The sequence below is a fragment of the Helianthus annuus genome, chromosome 15 (assembly GCF_002127325.2).
Source record: "Helianthus annuus cultivar XRQ/B chromosome 15, HanXRQr2.0-SUNRISE, whole genome shotgun sequence".
NCBI lineage: Eukaryota > Viridiplantae > Streptophyta > Magnoliopsida > Asterales > Asteraceae > Helianthus > Helianthus annuus.
Window position 1 is genome coordinate 120,700,650 of NC_035447.2, and position 9,281 is coordinate 120,709,930.

The following is a 9,281-nucleotide window of genomic DNA, read 5'->3' on the forward strand; positions in this document are numbered from 1 at the left end:
TTACTTAAATTGTGGAATATAAAAAGCAGCATCTGTGATTTTGTTCTATGCATAGAACATTTACAAAGAATAAGTTTATAGTATTATACCTGGTTATATTTTTTTAAAATTCTTATTTGTTTTATTTATATATTGATGATTCAAACAATAAAAATAAAAAAAAAACCTGCAACTTTTAGGCATTTGTTTTTTACTTTTTTCTTTTGTTTGCTATAGTAAGTGATTGTCCTAATGTACCATAACAAACAAAACCAATACCAACTGAATTCCCGCTATGGCAGCCTTAGTAGTTGTATATTAAAAGATTGCACCAAAAGCAAAGAAAGGTTAATACTTGATAATACTAAACTTGATATTCCCACAAATTTTAAACACTATACCATCACAAGGAAATTCGGTAATAAAAACAGTTTTACTTATTCATTTCTCCCATCAAAATACAACAATAGTCTCTTTTTCAATCCAAGACAAGAGACTGCAGCAAACAGCTAACACTATCATCATCATTATCAAACTTTACTCTTGTCTTGCTTACTTCTCACTGCGATAAACGAATAAAATAACTATTTTAGATTACCTTCTTCAAGATGTTAACATGAAAGTCGAATTGAACCAGGTATGGGTATGGGAGGAATCGGTTCCGAGTACGTTTGGGTTTTTTATCGGTTTGGCCGGGGATTTGGGGGGTTTTGGCCGATTTGGGTCCAGGTTTTGACTGGGTAGAGGTGAAACCGGGTCCAGTCTGGTTCCTTTTTCGACACCGGTTCTGGAACTGGTATGTATTCACATGTCAAGTAGGGTAGGAACCAGTTTCGGGTTGGGTATACAGAGTCAGGTGAGAAAAACCAGGTTTTTTGTGCATCTCTATGCACAGCCTATTTAACCGAAGAAACAAATACCTTTTTTGGTGGCAATTTAATTACCTTTGTACATATTTGATCCTTTCTGAAGCTAAACAATGGTGTCAACATTCATTTAAAGTATTTAAGGAGGATTCGCTTAAAGAAATACTTACCTTTGAACCTTGAAGTCTTCTGAACTTCTATTGAAGGAAGCTATGAAACATATACATTAGCTACAATAGTAAATCAGTTATTCAAAATTATGTATATTCTGAGATCAAGAAATGTTTAAAACAATCTAATTCAACAAAACGCAACAAAACCTGAACCTTTGCTAGTTTCGTTAGGATCTCTCATGACCTGTTTATAAAAAAAACAACAAAATATAACTCCCAGTTCATAAACTTCGTTAGTGTATAAGTCTCTAGTGCTTTCTGATAAACATACCTTGCAGGAAGTTATAGTACCGAAAGGCGCAACGTACTCCCTGTCAGTCACCGTATCATCTAATTTTTTTACATACAAGTTTAACCGCTGTGATTTGTCCACCGCCTCCTTCATACTCTGCTCAAACTTCTGTTTCAACTCCAGTTCCCGTTCATTTTTTTTTTTTTTTTTGCGATTTCCCGACAAAACATTCTTTTTCATCAAACTTCTGTCCGTTAAGGCCTTCTACAACTTTAGCAGCATCTTCGATACCCTCAAAGTTAACAAACCAAAGCATTTGGAGTTACCGTCAGCGTCCCTCATCACAACCGCACTGGTGATCGTTTCATATTCACTAACGCTTTTTGTAAATCCCCATCGGTTGTTGATTCGGAGAGGTTTTTAACGAAGACGTTAGTGAATTTGGTCTTGTCGACAGCTAGGTCCCGTTCTTGCTGCGTTTTTACACCCATTTGGTGCTGCGTTTGCAGCCGTTAAACGGCTGCAAACGGCTGCGTTTTTGCACCCGTTTGCAACGGTTTAACGCCACGTTTACGGTTGCAAACGGCTGCGCTTTTCACACCCGTTTCCTGCTGCGTTTGCAGCCGTAAACGCGTCGTTAAACGGCTGCAAACAACTGCGTTTTTGCACCCGTTTGCTGCCGCGTTTGCAGCCATTTAACGGCGCGTTTACGGCTGCAAATGAAGCAGCAAACGGGTGTAAAAACGAAGCCATTTGCTGCCGCATTTTCAGCCGTTTAATGGTGCGCTTACGGCTGCAAACGCAGCAGCAAACGACTGCGTTTTTACACCTTGCTGCTGCATTTGCAGCCGTAAACGCACCGTTAAACGGCTGCAAACGGCTGCGTTTTTGCAGCCGTTTAACGGCGCGTTTACGGCTGCAAACGCAGCAGCAAATGGGTGTAAAAATGCAGCCATTTGCTTCCGCGTTTGCAGTTGTTTAACGCCACGACCCGACCCGACCCGACACGACCCAACACAACACAACAAGACCCAACCTAGCCATATTGTCATCCCAAGCTGAAGTTATAATGATGGAGCAAATATATACCTTTCGAGTCATCAGGTACCAGCAATGAAATTCCTATGAATATTGAAATCATTTCCATATCGCATCCTATACAGCTTCTGTCCCCATCTACCTGAGAAAATGAAAATTAGCTTATTAGAGGTGAACTATCATCGCATCCTATACAACTTGCAAATGATACCTTTTCGTACTTAAATAGTGTATTCGGTGTGTCCTCCCGAATACCCATTTTGACCCACGCCACGACACGACCTGACCCGGCCCGGCCCGACACAACACGACCCAACACAACAAGACCCAACATAGCCATATTGTCATCCCAAACTGAAGTTATAATGATGGAGCAAATACATACCTTTCGAGTCATCAGGTGCCAGCATTGAAATTCCTATGAATATTGAAATCATTCCCATAAACATTGCTAATGTGGCACTGGCTGATGTACCGATGAGGTTCTACTATCAACACCTTCAATTGCAGTTTAACATCAAGAACAACGCCGGTTTTTTGTTCGTCTCTAGGATCGAGGTACAAAAATGTTCCATTTGATGCTTGTGCGCTTTTTACAATTTCATCCCAAAACTTGCAAGAGGCTTTTAGCTCAAGAATCTACAAACAAGATGCATTACGTTTAGTGTAATGCGAGCAAGTAACCACACACAGGTAAAACTAAGAGTACCTCTTCATGCCGTTTTGGATTCGTGTAGAGTAGTCTCAACAAATCCTTCAAAGTGCACACATCTGTGTCTTTCAGACGTGTATAGCAAGGACCCTTATAGCCGATCTGCTTTAAATAGCACACCTTATCTGATAAAGACGGGCACACATGTTTTTGTGATCTGCACAGTAATAAAAACAGACCATAAGGACAAAGTCAAAAACTTTTGTGTGTATACTGTATAATATCAAAATAACTATTTACTTACAGATATAACGCCGATCCTTCATGACAAATGCTTCCGTCGTTGCTACTTCCACTCCATTCATCAAATCAGCATCCACAACTACTGCCACCAGTCTGTACAGACTATTTCTTGTATGTTCCGCACTATGAGTAAAAGAAATCTTGTTACGAACATAACAAACGCCTTTGTTTAGCTGCAAACAAGTATTTCCTTGAAGAATTCGTTGTTTCCCTTCCCGTTCGCTCATAATGGTTTCTTGAAAGTGTTTGCATGCCCAACTACCGTCATCGTTACCGTCACCAACTCAAAATCCCAGTATTTTCAGTTTTGCAACAGATTCAGGCCCGATATCCACTATCTGGTCACTCCGAGCATCAACAAAGGGTATTTCAATGGACGATTCATGCTCGCCTAAAAGACGCTCCCAGTGTAGACCGACAGGGCAATCTTGTTTCTGAACTGTAGCTTAAACCTTTTTGAAACTGAAGCAGTAGCCTTGTTTCCCGGGTTTCTGATAAGACCCAAACCTAAAAAATACAGAAAAATGTATATAAAGATTATCCACATGAAGATCTGTGCTAAAACCAACATCAGATGCTTCAAATCAACCTTCAGTTCATTTTTTAACAATTAATAATCAACAAATCAACCTTGCAAGACGTATTTGACCAGCGATTGGACTCTTGGCGAGTAACCATAAGCCCCTTCGGCTCAATCTTCCTACTCTCCCGAACCTGGCATCAAATAGTTAACTAAAAAATCAGAAAAATAAATAAATAAACTGCATTTGTAGCCATAAAATAGAACCTTGAACCATGTATCTGCATAACTGTAGAATAAAACTGAGTTTGAAGTCATTGAGATAGTCCAAAAGATCACCTCTGAACTGCTCATGTATGTATGTTCAACATAGTTTATTGGCACATACTTTGTTGGTGGCAATACGAACGGGCCTGCGTACATACCATCAATGCCTACTTAAAATATAGTCACAATCGGAAATAGAAATTCAATTAAAATGCAGAACATAATTTTTATATGCTCAAACAAAATACCTCCTCTAACTCAGACAATTGGCGAACACGAACCATATTACTATAAGCTCGCTCATAGCTTTCAACAACCTACGATATAATATACAACCAGAAATGTAAATACCACTTTACAGTGCCTTTATGTGATAAAACCTAAATGCGAGTATATAAACAACCAGAAATCTAAATATCACTCATGTATATCATAACCTATTCTGAATATCAAACCCCAAAATCTTAGCCAAGTAAACTAAGAAACCACAATTAAAAAAAACAAACATGAAAGTAAAGAAAACATCGAATTCGAGATCTGAAGCTTGTGACCTAAACAAATAAGAAAGAGGTCGTCGGACATACCTCAGTTTGTCGGAACTACCTCAACCACCATCTACAACCGGGAACTCGTCTCTATTGCCACCGCTCAGCTTGAGAATTCTAGCACCTGAACCCTAGTCGTCGGATATAACACTACACACCAGGCGTCTTAGATCTTGTGAAATCTTGTTCGAACATCACCGATTGGCAGACCAAACACCCCCTAACAACAATAATCTTTCATTTAGCATAATAAAAAGATATTGAGTGGAATAGCGGCCATACCTTGCACATACGTCACTAATTGGCAGATCCAAACCCTTCATCACCTTCAAACTCAGTCGATTGGGCATCGTATAGAGAGAGATTCGTTGATCTGGTGTCATTGAGAAAGCCAGATCTTGCATCACCAAGAGAAACCCTAGATCTCCTCTTGAATCGCCTGGTGGAGATGAAGCCAGCTCGATGGGGGCGGATAAAATGTTATGAGAATGAGAAACCCTAATTGTGTACCCCGTATGTTTTTTTTAGTGAAGGGTATAATTGGGATTGTAAATTATATCGTGCTTTAGAGGGTTGTACATCATGCTTTAAGAGTGTTTTAATGAAATTTATATGACCTTAAGAAGTCCTTTGGATATGCTTATTAATATAGTATAGATATAGATATATTTAAGAAATATTACTTAGAAAAATTATTTAAAATTTTTCTCTTGGCAAAATATTCGTAGTTCCAAAATAATATATAACTTATTTTTATCCAAAAGTAATGCATTTCAAGTTTACTCAAGAAAATATATAGTTTTCCCAAAAATAACATATTTTCTAATAATTTCAAGGAAAATATATATATTTATATTTGTCAAAAATGCTATATTTTTCCTTTGTCAAAATATGATATAACTTTGTGATCATCATGAAAATCATATTTTTGTTTCCTTGTGTCCAAAATATTATTTACTAAAATATACTTGTGAATTTAGTCCCGGTATATTTTGTAAGTTACATTTCTTGTTTGGTTTCGCTAATATTTTGTGTGTAAGTTGTATATTTATTCCTTGATACCTTGGTAATATTTTGGATTGTAATTTTTGGTGTTTTGATGTGTTATATTATCTTAAGTCCTAAAATAATATAACTATTACACAGAGTATAAATAATCACACATGTGTGTCTTTAAGGTATATATATATATTCTAAATATATATCTAGCCACTTTTATTTGTAAAAACCAACCTCCAATATTGGTATTTTGTAACCAAAATTTATGGCAAAGTTTATGTAACAATTTATGATTTAAAATACACTTTGTAAATATTTGTTTAAAAATATTTTTTTTCTAAGTGTTTGTATTTTTAGAAAATTGTTAGTGCATATGTCTGTTGACTTCATCTTGTATCGAGTCTTGTAATAGAAATGATAGGGCTAGACGCGTTGTACGAGGAAAATAGGAAAAAAAGGCATGAAACAGTCATTTCACACGAAATGGCATTTTCACACGAAATGGACCATTTCGTGCGAAATGGACTTGTGACCATTTCGTGCGAAATGGACTTGTGACCATTTCGTGCGAAATGGACTTGTACCATTTCGTGCGAAATGGAATGCCTATATATAGAGGACTTGACCATTTCATTTGTAACTTTGGATTCCGGTAGCGAAGCTCTGCCGAAGTTTCTCCAGGTCGTGTAAAGCTTTCATATCAATACAAGAGACAGTTTAAGTGATTCTAAGTGCATTACAAGCCGATTAAACATCAAAACGTCTGTTTTCGCCTCTCGTTTTGATAAAAAAAACTCTTCTAATCGACTCGTTAAGGTCGCACAACGATCCTACAAGTGGTATCAGAGCTCAGGAGGAAGAGTTCTTACCGATTCAGCTTGATTTCTGTAGGATCGTTTGCACGACCAAACGAGTCGTTCAGAAGAGTTCTCGATCAATACGAGAGGCGGAAACAAACGTATTGATGTTGAATCAGCTTGATATACACATTAATTGTCTAGTTTATTGATCTGAAAGCTTTTTACAGTCTAGAGACACTTCGGCAGCACCTCGGCGTCCGGAATCAAAAGTTCTACAATGAAATGGGCAACATGGGTATTTATAGGGAATGCATTTCGTACGAAATGGTTAAGTTTCATTTCGTGCGAAATGGACAAAGTCCATTTCGTACGAAATGGCCTAAACTTCATATCGTGCGAAATGACTTCACATCCTACAAAAAACTGTTTTCTTGTATATCGTGCCCTGATCTATCAAACTAGTTACAAGACTCGAACGAAGACGAAGTCGACAGACATATGCACCAACAGACTCCCCCTTGGATGTTGACGAAGTCTTCGGTACGAGTCTTCAGCATGTCAACTCTTCAACCTTGATCAGTCTTCTCTTTCTTTCCAAAATATTCTCCATTTTAAGCATTCTTCAATCTCTATCTTCTCTTTATCAACATCAACACTCCCCCTTGAATGTTGATTTCATAAAATCTTCAGCATCTGCATCTTTTCTTTCTCTATTGATGTTCCAGTATCTATCACTGGCTCTAACGTCGTCAGACTCCCCCTTTCATCAAGCTGGGATCGTAGTATGGAATTAGCTATCGCCTTGAGATCGAATCCTGGCTCAAACTTTGCTTAGGCTTTCACAGGTTCTGAAACATCTCCTGGCTCTTCGTGGCAACAGGATTAGAAACCTGTCTTTCTCCTACACATCCTCTTCCCAGAACATAAGATTTACAATTATTCAAGATTTAACAATTTTAGAATCTTTTCTTACCACTTGTAATTATAACACCCAAGTTTGGTTTCAACTTAATGAACCATTTAAGCTTTTCAAAATCAAATCTCTTTTCAGTCAAACTCTCCCAAACCACTTGTCCATCATGTTTAGCACTTGGAATATTGAAAATCAGCTTTTCATCATCAGTTGTCAAAAATCTTTTTGGATTTTTCAAAATTTTATGCTAAAACACACTTAATCTCTTTTTGGGTTTTTAATGAAAAGTAAATAAAGAAATATTTACAGACAATATTTTTGTGAGTTTGTGTTAGGAAATCATATCAGCTACCAACAAGTTACAAGTACCATTAAGCTTTGATTTCATATTCAGAATTAAACAATTTTCTTACATTGCCGATATACTGATCCTCTTAAATTTTCACACAAATTTCAATTTGTTCAGGATACAAATTTAGTGTTTTAAGATCTTAACTTATACGCGTGTACCATCTCAGAATATACTCCCATATCCAAACTACTAAATTCAGTCTTACAGGTGAATGCACACTAATGATATCTGTAAGGGGTAAATGCGAGGCCATGAGAGCTCAGGCTAGAACTTCCGTTCGTACAGAGAGGTGATGGCTCGACTTTAGGTGGGTCCCCTTTGGAGATCTTTTTTACAACAGCATATGATTAGCATTTATGCTGAGGGTGGGCTTTAAATTTAAAGCAATGCAAAGTATTATATGAGGACTAGGCTATTGCTTCCGCAAAATCAGAAGTCCTGGTATAATACCCTAGATATCATCACGTACAAAGACCTAGTATGTCAGAAATAGAGTCTTTCAAACAGGATTTCAGGGGTTACCTATATATCCGAGAGATGTTCCCCATGAAATAAGCAAGTGATGATTTAGGTTTATATCCCAAACAAATTTACTAAATGTGTAAAAACCTACCAGCATATCATCAGCGAGACTGCTTAATACTTTAAAACTTTACATTTCTTTAGCATACCGCAACTGTCTAGCTGATGTACTATCATTTTCACTTTTTCACAACAAAACTCATTTTGAATTTTTTGATGTTTTGAATTTTTCAAATTTTTGAATTTTTCTAAAATTTTTACTCCCCCTAAAATCAAAATATGTTTCAATTTTGATTTTCTGGGAAAATTTGAAACTGGAAGCAATAAACTGTACAAATAACGTGACAAACTGATTTGAATCGCTTCAATTCGCCATCCTCTTGACATAAACAATCAGAACTCCCCCTAACAACAAACTATTTTCCCATTATGATTTGAAAACACTTATGTTTGTTTTAATAAAATGGTTTTTCCGGAAAAAGTTAGTTTTGTTGTTACCACTTGTAGGATAGGGGATAAACTCATCACTTGGTTTCTCAATCACTTGGTACGAAAGTTAAATCAAGTACAACTTAATGTCCTTGATAAAACATTTCTCAAGAAAGATGCCGATTCCTACTCCACACTCACCAACCTGGGAGTTCCGGCAAGTCAGGATTTTTATTTAAAAAGATCCACCCAAGCCTGACGGACCTTGGGTTTGCCAACTTTTTGTTTTAAAATTCCGTTTGACAATGATGGAAAGTTTGCATCATCCATTGTCGTCACGGAATCATCACTTTTTACCTCAATTTGTGGCTCCTCTGTCTTTGATGAAACAGATTCATTGCCCGATCGTGGCTCTTCGTACTTTGACATGTCAGATTCATTGCGAAAACGTGGCTCCTTTGTTATCAAGAAAACAAATTCATCGCCATTCTTTATTGGAACCCAATCCTTACAAGATTTAGGTTTTCCAAATTTATCAACTTTTGACATGAATGATCTTTCACAATTTCTTTTATACTCAAAAACCTTGATAAAGACTTTTTCTGAAAAATTAACTTTCTTTGATTTTTTATCAATTTGATTAGTTAATCTTTATTTCTTTATCCTCTCTTTTGTCCTCAGATTTGTATCT

At 36.8% G+C, this 9,281-nt stretch overlaps 1 long non-coding RNA gene across 6 annotated transcripts; it reads right to left on the reverse strand.

Moving 5' to 3' along the window:
• Positions 1-305: 305 nt before the first annotated feature.
• Positions 306-5,041, reverse strand: LOC110910192. 6 transcript variants are annotated; one of them, XR_004880945.1, is made up of 12 exons: positions 4,858-5,041; positions 4,615-4,795; positions 4,279-4,347; positions 4,103-4,176; positions 3,874-3,957; positions 3,245-3,750; positions 2,998-3,157; positions 2,674-2,927; positions 2,340-2,430; positions 1,290-1,532; positions 1,016-1,202; positions 306-541 (listed from the first exon to the last, which is right to left on the reverse strand). It is a non-coding gene; the product is annotated as an uncharacterized LOC110910192 (long non-coding RNA). The 6 variants fall into 6 exon arrangements; XR_002575930.2 differs by having other exon boundaries at positions 1,290-1,542; XR_004880944.1 differs by having other exon boundaries at positions 1,016-1,075; positions 1,172-1,202; positions 1,290-2,430.
• Between the last annotated feature and the right edge of the window lie 4,240 nt (positions 5,042-9,281).